We start from the raw sequence: 18,045 nt of genomic DNA on the forward strand, positions 1-18,045 counted from the left end.
ATGTACCTGAAGGAATAAAGAATATGCCACCCTGAAGTATGACTGTAGAAGTTCAGGACACCCTACCCTAAAATATGCAGCTTTGGTACAGTGATTATTCTGAGCTACAGGCACTTGAAAACCAGCAAATGCATGCAAGGGCTTTTTCTGAACCGCCCCCTCTTTGCCCTAAAGACACATCTTCCCATAGGAACTAAACTGTCATGAACGCCCTCCCCCAGAGTTTTACCATCTAGGAAAGGTTGACCCCTACCACAGGAGAGGAGACAAGAAGTGCATACCACACATAAACTTCACCACAAATTACCCTCCCTCCCTCCCATCTATCCTTCTAAGGGCCCACTCATCTTTCCTAAAAATCATTTACTCTCCTCTAAGAGGCCTACATTTCCTTCCCCTTTCCCTATTAAGATGGTATTTATATTGTAGTAATCATTTTGAAATATATATATGTCAAGTTATTACTCTATACACCTTATATCTATATAGCATATGTCAATTATATCTCAATAAAACTGAAAGAAAAAAATAAACATAATAATAATAATGAATTTTTTAAGTAGATGGTTTTTAATCCTGAATCCCAAGCCACCTTGCAAGTGATTCATTTTTCCCTGGTTATCTCCCATGTATACATGAAGTATACATGTTCGTAAACTTCAGTTTGTTTTTCTCTTGTTAATCTCTCTTTTGTTACAGGGGTCTCAGCTAAGAACTCAGAAGGGTAGAGGGAAAATTAGCTTTCCTCCCCTGCATAGCAAAGCCACGTGTTGTGTCAACCAATGTAGCTGACACTGGATATGACTTCTACCCCCACATGACGGTAAGGGCACCAATTCCCAAGGCTTCCAAAGCTTTGGATGCCCCTCCTTGGCCACTGGTGAGGCCTTCTCCTCTGTCTCCTCCTGCTGCTGTGCCAGAAATCAGTTGCACTGGGGACCACTGCCAGAACCCAAGGCACCACTGAGGCACAGGAGCTACCAGAGTGCCCAAACTCCCAATACTCCAGTCACTCCACATTCCAGGTGCCCAGGCCTCTCCGCCCCTTTGTTATTGTGTGGGCTGCTCTCAAAACAATGCAACTCTGTACTCTCAATGTTTCAAAGAGAGTTTGTGTAGAAACAGCTCTTCCTTTCTTTGTTATACCAAAAGCTCTCCCCACCCCCACCCAGGGATTAAGACACAAGTCCTTTGGGGGTTGGGTGAGGGGACTAAAAGACAGAAACAGCTACACTTGAAATAGTCCTTTTTCTTTGATGCCTGAGGCGTAGCTACCTGACCAGCCTGGGGCCTGCTTGAATCTCTACTCCCTTCAATAATTTATTTTCTGTGAGGTTCAGTTCCTTCCAATTGGTCCTGACATTTCTGAATCCCAAGAAAAGATCCCCTTCATCTCAAACTGTTCTCCCTGCCACCTGAACCCCTCCACTCCCAAGGCAAGAGAAGGGGATCCAGTGAAATTACCTGTAAAGTAGTGGGTGTCTGTTAGAAGGGAAGTGGGTGTGCATTTGCTGAGCTGAAAAATCAGCAGAGTGACCTAATGCTTCCATCAGAGCAAAGGAAACTGTGGTAAATTTGAGGATGAGCTTTACAGCAGTCCCTTAGCATTTGGAAACAGAACTAAATTTAGAAAGGAAAGCCTGCTTTGTATCCAGAGACTTCCAAAGATGAGAGGCTTTGGGGTGTTACCTGCAACAATAGGATGAGATGGAATCATGGTGACAGTGATGAGTGTGGAAGAAGATACAGCCCTGACCCCACTCCAGATCCCTGTAGCCTTTCAAAGGGCAAGGAAGAGGACCTTGGCAGCTTCTGGAACCTCACAGGAAGGAGTCGTAGGGAAGAGAGGGAGCACAAGCCATGGATGTGCCCTGAAGGACCTGGATGTAGGGATTTCCCACCCAGAAAGATGCTTAAGGGTGTGGACCACTGTCAAAGACCAAAGAAAGATACACCTGGCCCCTCAGCACTAGACAGGGATGGAATGTGACTTCAGTGTCCAGAGACCACCCTAGTGACTAAAGCCACCACCCGCGTAGAAAGCCAGCTGAGCCAGAGTAAGACCAGGGTAGCCTCCTTTCTCAGAGTCAGGCAGTGGGAGCAAACCCAGCCTTCACTCCATTTCTCTTCCCCAATATATGGGAGAAGCTAAAGCCTAGAAAAGAGCAGAGGGCCTGGAACCAGAAAAGTGGCTCATGTGCATGCATATGTGAACACACCCCCAACACACAAGATTCAGAGGAGGAATGAGAAAGAATGAGAAAGTAGACCTGCCCCCCCCCACCACCCTGCCACTTCTCCAAGTCCCCTGATTCAAAGCCTGGCTGGGTGCTCAGACATTTAAACTGACTATAGTATGCAGCTTTACATTAGATTAGGCTGTCCTGAGCTTAAATAACTGAAAATGACTGGGAAGTTATCAAATCTGTTCAAGACGTTTTTATGGGCTCTGCACCAAAGAGAAGCCTAGATCCAGCACTGCACAGTTGGGGGCAGTGAATGGGGGAAAAGATGGTACCTACCAAGTTCATACTGATCAATAAGCAAGTTACATTTGCGATGTTCTCTCTTAAGCACACAGAAAATCTAACACCTTTCTCCAAATCTCCTTTCCAGGGCTCGAAGTTGTACAGGAGAGAGATTAGAAGGAAATGCAGTCGTATTTCAAGAAATTTCCTTAAAACTCTCAAATTGATTTGGGTACCTTTTATAGCCACAAACTTCCCAGGATTATGTGTTGCCTTTGCTCTCATCTCTGTTCCTCCTAAATTGAAGCTCTGGAAGTTGGGATGAAAGCCATGAATATAGAGAAAATATAAATTGTGCAAATTAATCTTATTCCTTCTTCCTCCCACTTTAACCCCTGCTCCTGCCTCTGCCTAAAAAAGACATTTGGAACATCTACTCAGCAATGAACAGACCTTTGTGCATTGAGTATGCTCTTGTAGCAAGCATGATCTGCTTGACCAACTTGAGATACAAATCAAATCCCAACTCTAATTAACCTCCCAAAGCCTCATCTATCTTTTTTTTTCCTCCAGGAATTCTAAAATCTTCCTCTTGGGAGATTCTTGGAAACCTCAGAGATTCACTTAATCCACAGGAAGTGAGTGCAATGGAAAGCGAGAGTCCCCACCAGTACCATGCTTCTGCCTGCCACGCAATGTCACTGTTGAACACTGGTCCTGCACAGTCCAGCGCCCACAATGGCTTACTGCCCAAGTAATGGCTCCGAGTTAGCCCCCTATAACTTTACTTTATAGCCAGATCTCTGGCTTCAGACTCACATGCTAAAGCACTGTTCTCCAAAGCAAGAATCAAGCCAGTAGGCTTCCAGCCTCAGCCACATTGTGCCTCAGCCTTCTCCCAAACTGCTTTGGACCTTTGTGATGAGTCTAGGGTACCTAATGCAAACTGGTCCACCAGACTCTAAGAGCTGTACGCCTTGTTAAGCCAAACAAAAGATTCTGGTACACCCTTGAAAAAGGCCTTGCATTAAGCATGCTAGAGATTTTCACTCAAATGACTTTTTTCTGAAGAAAGATCTACTCCAAAATTTTTTGCCATATCCACCTACACCGTGAATTACTGAAATTTCTCTTGCTAAAAACAATTTTACCAGGCACCCTGTTGTGTATTTCAACTCTTAATTAATAAATTTCGTACTACTCAGGAATTTTGGGAGTGGCATTGAGCTTTAACTCTGAAATGACCAACATATTCTTCCTTGGCTGAACCAAATAGTAATTTGGTGTCAGATTATTGAATTGTAACCCGACATACCCCCTCAATCCACTCTCCCTCCCTCATCTTTGTTCCTAAGAACACTTTTCCTCACTTTACAGTTGGGTTTGGCCCATGAGAGGCATCTGCAAAAGATGAGAGGTAGGCCGTGACCACAACAGACCCCTTCTCCAGTTGGGTGGCCCCATCCATATACCACCCTTCCCAGCTTCCAGTGCCCATGCTTCCTCCTCTTCCACCACTCCCCAGGACACTGCACTATTCCTTGTTTATTTCTCTAATCCTGCCCGTGACTTGAAAAATGTCCCTCTACGAGATTATCTTCAGATTTCCAAATTTGCGGGTGCCATCTAGTTTCTGCTCAAACCATGACTGATACATCAAGAGTAAAATGAGTAGTCTCTCTAATTTAAGCAAACCATGCTTCTGATTACTGCAACTTTGTATATACAAAACACTCCCCTGTGGCCAGATTCAAGAGGACTCTCAACCATAGCAATATCCCTAGGCCACAACTTAAAATAGTAGACCTTCTTCTAATACCAAGGTTGTTCTTGTGGAACCTTAGGGTCAACAATTTCTACTGAACAATACTCTGCAGCTCTGGGCCAATGGCAAACTGATTTTCAGTGATTTGGCCTTTAAGCATAATGCTCATTTGGTAAAATGACTTTGGCAACTTGATTTTTGGTAAAGTGACTTGCTTTCGCACTCGATGCTTTCCCTTGTACCACCAGTGAGTTTCCTTGCTGTTTTGGTTTTGAACCTAATGTCTCTCCTACTACACTGTAGGATCCTTTCAGAGGGAGAATCATGTGCTATTCATCTTTGTGTTTTCCCCAGCCCTCTCTTAGGGCCTGATATGGTGTTATGCACAAATAGCTAGTCAGTAAATGTTGGTGAAAGAAAGCGAGTGAACAGAAGACACAGTGAAACACTGAAGCAAATCAGAGAATCTATCAGAGATACACAAACTGTTATACATGGACAGAGACGGTTCCTATCTCAGTGTGAAACAGTCACTGAGAGAGAAATGAAGGAGGTGGGGGAAGAGAGGGATGGAAGGAAGGTGTCAGAGGAGGAAGGATGGAAAAGAAGAGGGAAGGGAAAATTAAGAAAAGGAAGACAAAGAGGGAAACATCCTTTTATAAATCTAGCCTTTTTAAAAGATGCTTTTAAATGCTTATTTACTTATTTATTTTAAAAATTTTTTTTTTCAACGTTTATTTATTTTTGGGACAGAGAGAGACAGAGCATGAACGGGGGAGGGGCAGAGAGAGAGGGAGACACAGAATCGGAAACAGGCTCCAGGCCCTGAGCCATCAGCCCAGAGCCTGACGCAGGGCTCGAACTCACGGACCGCGAGATCGTGACCTGGCTGAAGTCGGACGCTTAACCGACTGCGCCACCCAGGCGCCCCCTTATTTATTTTTAAGACACACAGAGAAAGAGCACAAGCAGGAGAGGGGCAGAGAGACGGAGGGAAACACAGATTCTGAAGCAGGCTCCAGGCTCCAAGCTGTGAGCACAGAGCCTGATGCAGGGCGTGAACTCACAAACTGTGAAACCATGATCTGAGCCGATGTCGGATGCTTAATTGACTGACCCACCCAGGTACCCCTTTTAAGATTTTTTTAAAGTAATCTTCACACCCAACATGGGGCTCAGACTCACAACCCTGAGATCAAGAATCACATGTTACACCAACTGAGCCAGCCAGGTATCCCTGTAAATCTATCTCAAGTAAAAAAAAAAAAAAAAAAAAAAAAAAAAGAAAGAAAAAATAGCGATCTCTATAATCAATGACTTACATAAGCAAGTGCATAACTGAAAGGATTTTGCCACTAAGGCATCCTACATGTCTCTAATAAAGCCTTTAAAAAATTGCGAGTAATTACATAAATAATGTCCAACATATATCTTCTTGAAGATTTCCAAATTTTCCAAATTTTGATTTGAAACCACACAGATTGTTTTAACTCTCCTCAGAAAAAAAACCTCTCTTGAAATTTAAAACTCAAACCAAAAGCCTGACCAGGATCCAAATGTGAATATGGTGGAACTGTCTCTGATTTCTAAAATAGGACCAGAGAAATTACTTTCCCGGCAGTATTTTTAGCAGTGTGAGGGAAGGCGCTCCCTGTGCTGTTTCTTGGCAGGTTCACAGTCTGCCACTCCTGAGCCTGTCCCCTAAATCCTCCTGCACCAGGCAGCATCCACACCCCTGCCTTGGAGCCTCCGGAGTGGCCCGCACAGATTACGGCAGTTCCTTTGCCTGAAGTGAGACATCTAAGACAGTGAGAGCTTATCTCCCTGACGACTAAGCTGAGAATAAGAGTTCATTTATCGCTCAGGTACGAAGTTCCAGAAACGGTGCAATTTAAAGAGAAGCTAATTGCTGTTTATTTAGAGTAGATCCTCTGTGTAGTTAATCGATCCTTTGGAGAAGTAGATGTAATTCTTCACAGATAAGGAAAACGGAGGTGTGGAAAGGAAGAATAGCCTGTCATATGTTCCTCAGCCAGTTAATCATAAAAGCGACATGAAATTAATAACCAGCATTTGTGTGGCACTATTGCTTACCATGCACTCCTACTACTGGTCCTCACAGCAAACCCAAAAGACAGCTTGAGTAAGTTTTATCATTTTTCCCATGCCACAGAAGGGAAAACTGAGGCTCAGAGAAGGAAAGTAAATTCTTTGCATCTGTACATCTCTAAAGGAGTAGAACCAAGGGTTGGGGCTGTGACTTCTGACTTCCCTGAGCCAGTGCGGTGGTGCTGCCCAATGGCTCTGGCACAATAGGCCGCACACTTGGGGTGATGGGGACTTCCCTGCAGCGAGCATCAAAGAAGCAAACTGCCCAAGCCAGGGCAGCCTGGCGAGGATGTCAGAGTGGCAGAACAGTGAAGGTTATGTCTGTATCTAGATGATCCCTAGATAACGGTGTGGCTCATTTGAGAAAACAAAAAACAAGGGGCAGATGGGGCAGGTAATCCTTGACCACAAATGGCATCTGGCTTATAGAAACCACTTCCTTGCAGAGCATGACTCAGGAAAGCCGGGTGACCATGTGTCCCATTTCTCTGGGACAGTCATGATCTAGGCTGTTGTCCTGATAGAAGCAGGCATAGTGCCCTCCTGCTCGTGAAAGCATCCTGGCTTGCACAGTAATCATATAGTCCCCCTACACACAGGAATTTGTATCTCATAACTTTCTAAAGCAAAGTGCTTCTCCTACCCTCTTTGATACTCCAAGACATAACTGCAATGCCAATTTTGATCAAACAGGTGCATCACAACATACTAATGTCAGGAACCCAAGGCAGAGTTCAGAGCAGAAACCAGACTGAACCAATTTATGTGGAATTTACACTTTCTCAACCCTTTCAAGTTGGTTTTTAAAAAAAGAAAAACAGTAAACCCTACGTGTTCCCCAGGTTCACTGTAAATGAAGCTCCCTAGAAATTTTCCCACAGCAAGCATCATTGCTAAGAGACAGCCAGAAAATATCTTAGTGCTGGAGCTCTTTGTTGCTATAATAATGAGCCTATATTTGGAGGAAAAGAAGCAACTTCACTTTTAAAAAAAAAAAAAAATCACACAGATACAAAATATAATCTAAGACAATACTTGAAATTTTTAAATCCTCAAAAAAAAAACACTCAATGTCATTTTCTCTAGCACTACAATGACACAAAGGAGGAGATATCATAGGTGTTGAATTACTTTCTATCTACTTTCAGACATGGCAACTTGTCCTTGGTCATTTTACAATCAGCCTACGGGTTTACAGTTTCCTAAGCAGCCTTTCTGTCTTCTAATTGCCTTTAAAAGAACCAACAGTAAAAGCTAGAAGCCTTTCCATGCCCCTGGGCTTCACCCCAAGACAGCACATCACATACTTTCCTGCATCAGCAGATCAGATTACATGTGCCTGAGAGAGCCCCTGCCTGATCTCCAGTTCTGCAAGGATCCATTACTGTGTTTTCCAGGCACCTATGGGACTCCGCCCTCCAATTTCTCACTTACTGGCTTCAAAGGCGACTCTCAGTGTCATCAAGATTAAACCAGATCTTAGGGAGGCAACATAATGCCATACTTAAGAGCTTGAGCTTGAGTCCAAGACTGGAGTCCAAATCCCAGCTCTGTCATTTACAAGCCATGTGACTTTGGTTAGTTTATTTACGTCTTCATCTGGAAAATGGGGATGATGGTGCTGCACAGCTCACAGGGTTTCTGAGGAGATGCAGTGAAATAATTGATACAATGCCTGGTACATAGTATGTGCTCAAAAAGTATCCATGTCCATTCTTAGAAACTGAACATGGCCTAACGTTTCAGTCGACTTAAAATCACTGTGGTAAGGGAGAAGGTGGCTTTCATAAAAAGGTGGCAGAATTTCGAATCGGAAAACTTGAATTCTAGTCCTGGTTTCCTCACTTAGCGGCTTATATGGCTTTGGATTAGTTTCTTTGAACTGCAACCCTTCCCCCCTGCCAGCCTTATAAAATGATGATAAATACATCCTAGAGTCATTGAGAGGATCCAATAAAATAACATAAGGAAAATTTTTTTGTAAATCCCACATCTTTAAAATTATTATTATTACTCAAAATGAGACTAAGAACATAATGTAATGTAATTAAATGTAATGTAATGAAAATGTCCGGTCTCTTAGCCAGACAGTTCCACATACGAGGATCTCAGGACCGAGCTGGAGGGCTATGGGGAGCCCCACACCCTGGACCACACCAGCCTGGCTGCTCCGTTTCCTATTCTGGCAGCTTTCACAGGACACTGTGAAACAGCAGTTTCACAGGAGACTGCAACATGGGAGTTCTCTTCTTGCCATGTACAATGTTCCACCAACTCCCCAAAAGGGAAAATGATGCGCAGAAGGGCAGGCTGGTGTGATGTGTCCTTCTATGCCCACAAGTCCAAACAAGAAGCAACAGATGACACCGTGCACAATCTCTAAGAAACACTCTTGGTAATATGGTAAAAAATGGGAACCCGCCTAGCTCACTGGGAAATTGCTAATCACAACTTTGTCATATGTGCTTTCCTGGGGTGAGGGAAGAAAGACGTAGAGGAGGACAATTGTTGGTATCCTTACACAAGGCCTAAAAGGAGGGCCCAAGTAAGAAATGACCTCTACAGCAGCAAGATAGGACATTCAAAAAAAAAGCAATCACCCCCAAAGAGAAGCTTTTAAATTAGCATTTTAAAATTTATAAAGTATTTTTATATGTTACCTTAGGGAAGCCTCTTGTTATAGTATTTCCCTTCTTCCAAGCAACATCGGACACCCGTAGACACTTGCATTATTTTGTAAACAGGATCCCAAAGCACCAGAAAGGTGAGACTATGACAGCACACTCTTCCCTTAGCCATGCCCACCTGGTAGTTCTAAGCCCAGGTCTATGTAATCAACAAAAGAACATATGGATCTGCTACAGTTTGTGAAGAATCATGTTAATTTCAGTGCACCTGTATTCTCCAGACAACTGGTTTTGCAGAACGTGTCAATTCTCACCTCTAGCTCTTCTGTACCCATGAAAAGCAAGGAACAGAGCTGAAAGATTCCATTTGGCTGTTCAATTTGAGAATTAGGAGATTTATACAAAGTTAAAGTTGACCCTACTGTCACTGAGTATATAATTTGAGCCATTTCTCTAGTAATGGAAATGGAGCCATACTGAACGACCCTCAGACTCTCACTCTGGCTCTTAGGGTGAGCAGATAATGAAACTTAACAGTGCAATCAAAGGCTTGGAAAGAATGACCACCCCACAGACAATTACCCGCACACCCTTGGTGTCTTGAGCTCAGTGCTACAATACCATGAGCAATTCATTTCAGGAAAAACAGCAAAAGGAACTGCTGCTGCCTAGGAGGTAGCTGCATTGTTATTGTGGTGAATGAAATACACAAACTCCTGGAGCAGGAGACTTGGGTTCAGATCTCAGCTTCTCTAGTTACCGATCACTTGGCCTCAGGTATGTTGTTTTACCACTCTGACTTAGCTTCTCATTTGTGAAATGTGGATAATAATAGTATCTACCTCACAGGTTTAGCATAGAATTAAATAAATTAATATTCTAAAACAAAGAGAAAGTGTCAGGTGTACAATAAGCATCCAATAAATGTTGGCTACCATTATTTGAGTTTGAAGGTGATGATACTAACGTAAGCACTGCAAGATTCTATTTTGTCACTGACGATGGTAACAAAGACCAAACATCTGCTTTTCTTATAACAGCCTTCTGTGGCTCCATCCATTAGGAATTCAGCAGAGCCCTTTCCCAGGTTATATGTTCAGCCTCCTTCATCCTAATCTAAATAGTTATGTACATATAGTATACATTTTAGTTGATGAGTAAACCATGTGCTAAATGTTCACTGAGCTGCCAGCTACAGGTGTGAGAGCACTGCCCTTCCAGACAACTTAAACACCACTGATACTTCATGGTCATTCTCAGAGCACCGCCTGCTATGTAATCAGTGCAACAACCTACATGTCATGCCAACTCTGGAGGCAATGTTTTGCCTAAGGCTTTGGTTAGCAGCCTCCATGTGGGAGTTCGCCCACCCAAGAAACGTGTAACAAGGCAAGCAGAGCAAGGGGGAACTGGGCAAGAAGGCATCAGGGTCAAAGGCATTGCCTCAAATTCTCTAGACGGTACAGAAAAGCAGTAAGTAAGCAGTGATTAATTTCCACAAGGAGGATCCTTGCAAGATAATGAACTGAATTGCCATAAAGTCCATCAGAATTTGTGTTTCATCTTCCTTTGAGCTCTGTGCACAATAGATCCCATTCCCTAATTGCTGGGTATTGCTTCAAATTCAAGAAACACACTATGTTCTGTTTTTATGGTAATTGATGGTCTTGTTGAGAAAATGTACAACTCTATCAGTTGCTGAACCAATTGTTCAATTAAGTTGTCTCTGCATTTCCCAGGCCAGGTGATTCGGTTGTTAAAGGAAGCAAGCAACCTCCTTGCTTTCACAGTAGGGACTTCTTTTTCCCTCCACAACAGCTGCCTCACGTGCTATAACTAAAGATCCCATACCACAATTGAAAAGAAGAACATGATCTCTAGTTCATTTATTCCTACAGAATAGGATTCTCTATAGTAAATTATAAACCCAACACTTAATAGAGGTCAGAATACAATTAAGTTTTTAATACATGCATCTGCATATGTGATGAAGGCCAAGCAGCTGCCTTCAACTCAGGGCTTAGGGGAAAATGGAAAGGCATTTGAAAATGCAGGGAGACGTGTGCATGGAAAGTGGATTTTATGGCTGTGAGGCCAAGAAGCTGGACATCTGATTGACCTAGTACCCACACAGCTTCACAAGGAATCCATGGTGCACAGGTAGACACAGCTCTCCTGATCCCAAGATGGTAGCTAAGAGAGATCGCCTCACATTTCAGGTGGTAAGAGGGCTGGAAGAAATTTGCAAAACTCTTCCTCTGACTCCAAACCCTCTAAAAAGAGTTGGAGGATCTCAGTGCCATGGCATAGACCCCCACCAACGGAGGCATACAGGGCAGTTTTCCTGATTCTATAAATAGAATTTTAAGAAACACACAGCTCTGTGGGGCACCTGGGTGGCTCAGTTGGTTAAGCATCTGACTCTTGATTTCAGCTCAGGTCATGATGTCACGGTTCGTGAGTTCAAACCCCATGTCTGGCTCTGCACAGACAGTGAGGAGCGTGCTTCAGATCCTCTATCCCTCCCCTCTCTCTGCCCCTCCCTTGCTATCTCTCTCTCTCAAAAGTAAACATTTTTTAAAAGACAAAAAAAAAAAAAAGAAATGCACAGCTGTAATTACAATATGTCTTTGGTACTCATTCTAATCCTCCACAATTATGAATTGAGGAAAACTTTAGTGAAGAGAAATATCTCTGACCAGTTCTTCCCAGATTGTCTTATTCTTTAATTATCTGGTTCTATTTCCACAATGGGGCTCTTATTTTAACAGATGAAGCTTCCTGAGCCTCTGATCCCTTTCTTCAATACCTACCAAGGCAGTTTCAGCATGTCCACCTCATCTACTAGATGCCAATGTGGTTTCCATGCTTCAAAGGCCCATCCCATCAGCAGATGAAGACTGGCTCCAAGATACCCATGCCAATGTACTAAATTCTGCACCATGTCAAACATTGTCCCATATCAGCCTCATGTTCCAATGGTTCCTCATGTTCCTGGTCCAAACTCTCAAGATCAATTCCCAAACTTAGTCTTTCTTGTTCTTGCAAGAATCCTGTCTTGAAGCTCTGTTGATGAATAATCCTTTGCTTTTCATAACAGAGAATGTCTGTTCCTACTTGGGCCATGCTGAAAGGTAATTCTTCCTAGTGACTGGTCTGGAAACAATGAGGAGAAACAGATCTTGAGAAGGCCAAGGGTGTTCCTGGGGAATATCCATCTTGGGTTAGTCTCTTGGATGGTCTCTAGATGTTGCAGATTGAATTGTGTCCACTCACTATGCTGGAGCTCTAACTCCCAGTACCTGTGACGGTGCCCTTATTTGGAAACAGGATATCATCAAATTGAGTTCATTCTGGACCAGGATTGGTCATAATCCAGTATGACTGGTCTTTATAAGAAGAGGAGAAGACACACAGGCCAAGAGGGGAGAATGCCATGTGAAGATGAAAACCAGGACTGGAGTGAGGCACCTACAAGACAAGGGATGCCAGGCATTGCTGGCAACAACCAGCAGCTTGGAGAGCGGCATGGTACAACTTCTCCCTCAGATGCCCTAAGAAGCAACCAACCCTTGATTTCAGACTTCTGGCCTTCAGAACTGCCAAATAATAAGTTTCTGTTGTTTCTGTAATTTCCCCTTTGTGTGTCGATTTGTTACGACAACCCTAGAAAATTAGTACACCAGCCAACAGGAAGCTGCTCTCTCTACTTCTGCCAGCCCAGAGCAGTCTAGGGAAACTTGAAGCTTATACACAAATATCCTCATCACATATCTCAGGGTCCCACCTCTCCCCTAGCAGGGCCCTAATATTAGCACAGAGACTTTCTAGGGCTATAACTCTATGACACTTACTGCAAATCTTGTGCCTGGTTTTCAGCTCCACCCACCTTCCAGCTTTGGAAGATAAGGGCCTATTTAGCTGCTGTTGCTGTCAAGGCCCTCTAGCTCTCACAATGTGACTTCAGTTGATGGGTGGCTGGTCCGAATATGCCATTTTCTTCCTTCAGGGTTTCCATGGCCATTAACACTAGCCAACCAGTTCTTCAATCCTTCCATCGTTACCCACACTTTTCAAGCATGGGGACTATTAGATAAGCCATCTGTCCTCTTCCTGCACCCCATCCACCCCAGATGAGTGTTTTAGTAAGTTTGATACTATAGACACCAAGGTTATCACCACAATATGAACCCAAGCGCTTGCTACCACCTGGCCAGAGAAAGATCCAACTTCACCTCATCCCATGGGTGTGCTCACTAGGACCACTCCTGATACCAACCATGTAAGATTAGAATCTCCTGGAGGGAGAGCTTGAGACAAGGATTGAGTAAAAGGAGTTTGGGAAGTGGTCCTAGGAAACACCATAAGGGATTGGAGAGATGAGAAAGAGAAGAAAGGAAGCTAAGACAGATATGTTAATGAGCTGGTTACCAATTTGGGTGGGAGGAGCTAAATCCTAGTGGGGAACCCTGGGAGACCTCACAGAGCTCCCCTGAGAGTATTCCCACCTCTGGGGCAAGGATTCTGGGGTATTTATCCACCAGCTCCCATCTGTCACTGATTGCAGGCTGCTTCCAGATGTGTTAATTTTCCAGCATTTCTGGTCTGCCCTGTGTCTGAGCCAAGCACGCTCCTAGGATCCAGAGAAAGCCCCACACAGGGAAGTGTAGGGAGTTGTAGTAAGAAACAGCTGCCTGTTCAGGAACAGTGATGCTGAGGGACCGTAGATGGAACACACCCCATGCTGCTACACCCCCACTATAACAAACTCAGGGACAATGGACTTGAGTTGGGGCAGAAGTGAGATAAAGTCTGAAATGGGAGCATAGGAAGAAAGTTGATGCCACTTTTCCTTAGTCACTGCCCCCAACAAACAGAGTTTTTTACTTAAGTGTTCAGGGTCAAGAAAGCTAAGAGGCCATTTGTTCAAGGACAGAGTAATTAACTGTATTTATTCCACTGAAGTTGTTTCAGTCTTCTCTAGCTGCTGCACAGAATATACAATCCCTGCTGGAACATTATTTGCTGTGTGGCTCAGAAACATCTTGCTGGTATTGCCACCGCGGCGCTAAAAACATTTCCCCTGGATGTGAGCTGGTGGAAGACAACCGCTAGACAGGATGCTAGCCAAAACAAACAAACAAATGACACCATGTAGAAGCCATTTACTATATTGCTATTTCTTGGGTTTACTTGTCACCTCCATGCTGGATTCCAACATTTGTTATTTAACTATTTCTAGTGAAGATCACAGTCTAACTTAGGGACTGTAGCCATTTGGAAACAAATAATTTACATGCTCTCTATAAAGATATTACAGTTGGTCTTGAAAGAAAACATAAACCATGGTGTCAACATAGTTGCTTATGGCTGAAAAAAATATCATTTTTCCCTTCTGTCTGTTTCATGCCAAGTAGAGCAAAGCCTGGGATTTTTTTTTATGTTTGTTTATTTTTGAGAGAGAGACAGAGCATGAGAGGGGGAGGGGCAGAGAGAGAGAGGGAGACACAGAATTCAAAGCAGGCTCCAGGCTCTGAGCTGTCAGCACAGAGCCCGACACAGGGCTGGAGCCCACAAACACAGGGCTCGAACCCACAAGCCATGAGATCATTACCCAAGCTGAAGTCGAACACTTAACCGACTGAACCACCCAGACACCCCAGCTTGGGATTTTAAACAAGGGACTATAGGAAACCTGGGTGGCTCAGTCTGTTAAGCATCCAACTTCGGCTCAGTTATGATCTCACGGGTTCATGAGTTTGAGCTCCGCATCAGGCTCTGTGCTGACAGCTCAGAGCTTGGAGCCTGCTTTGGATTCTGTGTCTACCTCTCTCTCTCTTCCCCTCCCCAACTCACTCTCTTTCTCTCTCTCAAAAATAAACAAACATTAAAAATTAAAAAAAAAAAGCAATAAAACTAAGTAACTAAGGGAGTGTGATGCCAGTCCTCCGGATGGTAGGGCAAGTAGGCAAGACAGCAACTGGCTAGAATGTGTAACCCTGCCTCTCTTGTTTAGCAGAGAGAGAAGTTTTCTGCAATGAATATAAACCTTTCCAATAATAACAGGTTGAACCATAATGAAATTTCTGGTCTTCTCTGATTTTTTATTGCAAAAATTGCAAATGTCATACTGTTTAAAGTAATAACTCTCCAACTGAGTTACATGAGTGTAGATTGAGGTGCTATCAGCTAAAAATGCCTGGGGGCGCTCACCTGGACCCAAAGCAAATCCCCACGGACATTTCCCCTTTTGGAGACATTGCTATGGCTGGACCAGCTCTTATGGTTGTTATTATGATTGCAAGATGCCTTCAGCAACAACCATCATCAGGGAACTTATAAAAAGAGAGTTTATTACTCACAAGTCCTAGAGGGTACATGACATACAACACATCCAGAGCCACACAGGAAGCTGGAGTGAAGGACGGTGAGGAAGAGGAGAGACTTGGGGTTCTGCTTTTATTGGGATCATGGGCACAGTGCCTAGGGTTTTGTGGACTCACTCTTTATGGGTGAATGTAAAACATAAGAGCAGGAATTAAAGAAGTAGAAAGGAAAACCAAGTGGTCAAATGACCAGAGCTTTCTAATAAAAAAAGAAACTTCATGGGTGGGGCAACCTGGCTCTTTATCTAGTTGTGAGGCTGGGAATGTGTTTATTCAAGAGGGATGTCTCTGAAGTGGATGCAATCAGCAATCAAAAGCTTAATCTCAGGCACTTACATTGCAATCAAAAAAGCAAGCGGACAGGTGCTTACATTACAATGAGCTTTCCTGTCCACAGCAAGGGTTCAGCCTGGGTCCAGCTCACTCCAAAATAAAGGCAACAGGAAATACAAACCAAACCACATCTTTGATGAAACTAGAAGACATACAGAGCCCCAAATACAAAATACAAGGAGGAACTGCCAAATGCAAGAGTGTCAAACAGGGATGTGGAACGATGCTGCAAGAGAATGCCTGTGGCTACAAATCTCAACAAAAGGAGCAAAGCACTGATTTGTAAAGTAGGTGACATGCACAGATGGACAAAACAAATAATTCCCAATTTAGAACAGGCTCCGTGGATTGGGAATGACACCAAAGAGAAGCAGGGGGTTTCAAAGCTAAATGAGAAATCAATAATCATGCCATGTTCGCAGGAAGCCATCTGTCTGTGAGGCAGGGTAGATACAGTCGCTCATTCTTGTTGGCTAAAAGGAAATAAAGGGGTCTACGTTAGCCTACATACAACTACCCCATCTCATGAAAAATAGTCACTGTGAATCTGGAAGTGTTCTTGCTAGCCTGAATATGACCTGACTCCCACGATCCCCTCCCAACATGCCCAGGACACACACCTCCCTCCTGCAAATAGCTGGTTCAAGAAGATCTCACCTCATTCAAAGAAGAATACTCAAAAAGGATCCAACTCTAAAACAACATAATCTTCAGAGTAATGGCAAAAGATTGGAAATACTGAATGTCCATCAATAGGCAACTAGTTCAGTAAATTATAATACCTCCAAACAATAGATTTCTGTGTATCTGTTAAAAAGATTGAGGTAGCTCTGTACATACTAATAAAATACTTGAGCTTGTATTCTATATTATTCAACATAGCCTAAGTCATACCGCAATAGTAAAGATATCCCTAATATTTAGTAGCTTAATACAATAAAACTTTTTTTTTTAACATATAACACGTGTCCTGGGAACAGGGGGTTTGCTCTGCTCCATATTATCCTAACTCAGGGACTGGGGTTCATCATCTAGAACATCATAATCACAATAGCAGGAGGAAGAAGGCAAAAGAGAATTATGTATCTGCTCTTAAGTCCTTCTACCCAAAAATGAAACATCACTTCTGATTATGTTTCATTGGATAAGGCAAGTCATATTATCATCTAACTATAAAGTGTCAGAGAAGTGCCTTCCTACTGCATTAGCCAAAAATAAAAGTGGAAATAGTAATGAGCAGCAATGTTTACCGTCATCCCCAATAATTATTATTAAGTAAAAGAAGAAAGCAAGCTTTATTCTTTACATCAAAAACATGTTACAAGGGCACAGGGGTGGCTCAGTTGGTTAAGTATCCAACTCTTGGTTTTGGCTCAGATCATGATCTGATGGTTCATGAGTTCAAGCCCTACATCGGACTCCATGCTGACAGCACAGAGCCAATTTGGGATTCTCTCTCCTCTCTCACTTCCCCTCCCCTGCTCACATGCTCTCTCTCTCTCCTCTCTCTCTCTCAAAATAAATAAATAGGCTTCAAAAAATAAATTAAATTAAATAAAAACATACCACATACACTTTATATTGTTGATATACACTGAATATTTCTGGAAGTTTATATTGATAATAAGAAGATAACTCTAGGTAAGTATAGAAAAACTGAATGGTTTCATTTTCTTTTTCTTTTTTTTTTTTTTTGAGAGACAGAGAGAGAGAGAGAGAGAGAGAGAGAGAGAGCATGCAAGCAGGGAAGGGGCAGAGGGAGAGAAAGAATCTTAAGCAGGTTCCATGCCCAGAGCAGAGCCTGACTCAGGGCTCGATCTCACCATTTTAAGATCATGACCTCAGCCAAAACCAAGTGTCAAACTCTTTGGCCTCTGCACTGATAGCATGGAGCCTGCTTGGGGTTCTCTCTCTGCCTCTCTGTTCCTTTCCCGCTAGCACACATGTGCATACACACACACACACACACACACACACACACGCTCTCTCTCAAAATAAACAAACAAACAAACAAACAAAAAGAGTCAGACACTTAACTGATCCACCCAGTCACCCCTGGGTGGTTTAATTTTAAGATTTAATTTTCACTGTATGTGATTTTGTAATTTGTATATTTCATACCATATGCACGTATTATCTACTAAAACCACGTATTAAAAACAAACAAAAATCAAAGGCCAATGTCCTTGACCTGGAAACATAAAAGGCAATATGAGAGAATCTATCTCCATTTGCCCCCCCTTGAATGAGGTGATGTGAGGGTTTCCCAGAAAGGCGATGTAAGCCCTGAAGATTTTTTTTAATTATTTAAATTTATAAAGATTTAGTCATCATGGCTTAAAAATACAATTTCCAAA

General features: G+C 43.0%; 1 pseudogene; it reads left to right on the forward strand.

Annotated features, from left to right (window-relative positions):
* The first annotated feature begins 12,349 nt into the window (after window positions 1-12,349).
* LOC115506044 overlaps window positions 12,350-18,045 on the forward strand; it is a 117,120-nt pseudogene continuing 111,424 nt past the window's right edge.

This window comes from Lynx canadensis, chromosome F2 (genome assembly GCF_007474595.2).
Source record: "Lynx canadensis isolate LIC74 chromosome F2, mLynCan4.pri.v2, whole genome shotgun sequence".
In the NCBI taxonomy this organism is placed as follows: domain Eukaryota; kingdom Metazoa; phylum Chordata; class Mammalia; order Carnivora; family Felidae; genus Lynx; species Lynx canadensis.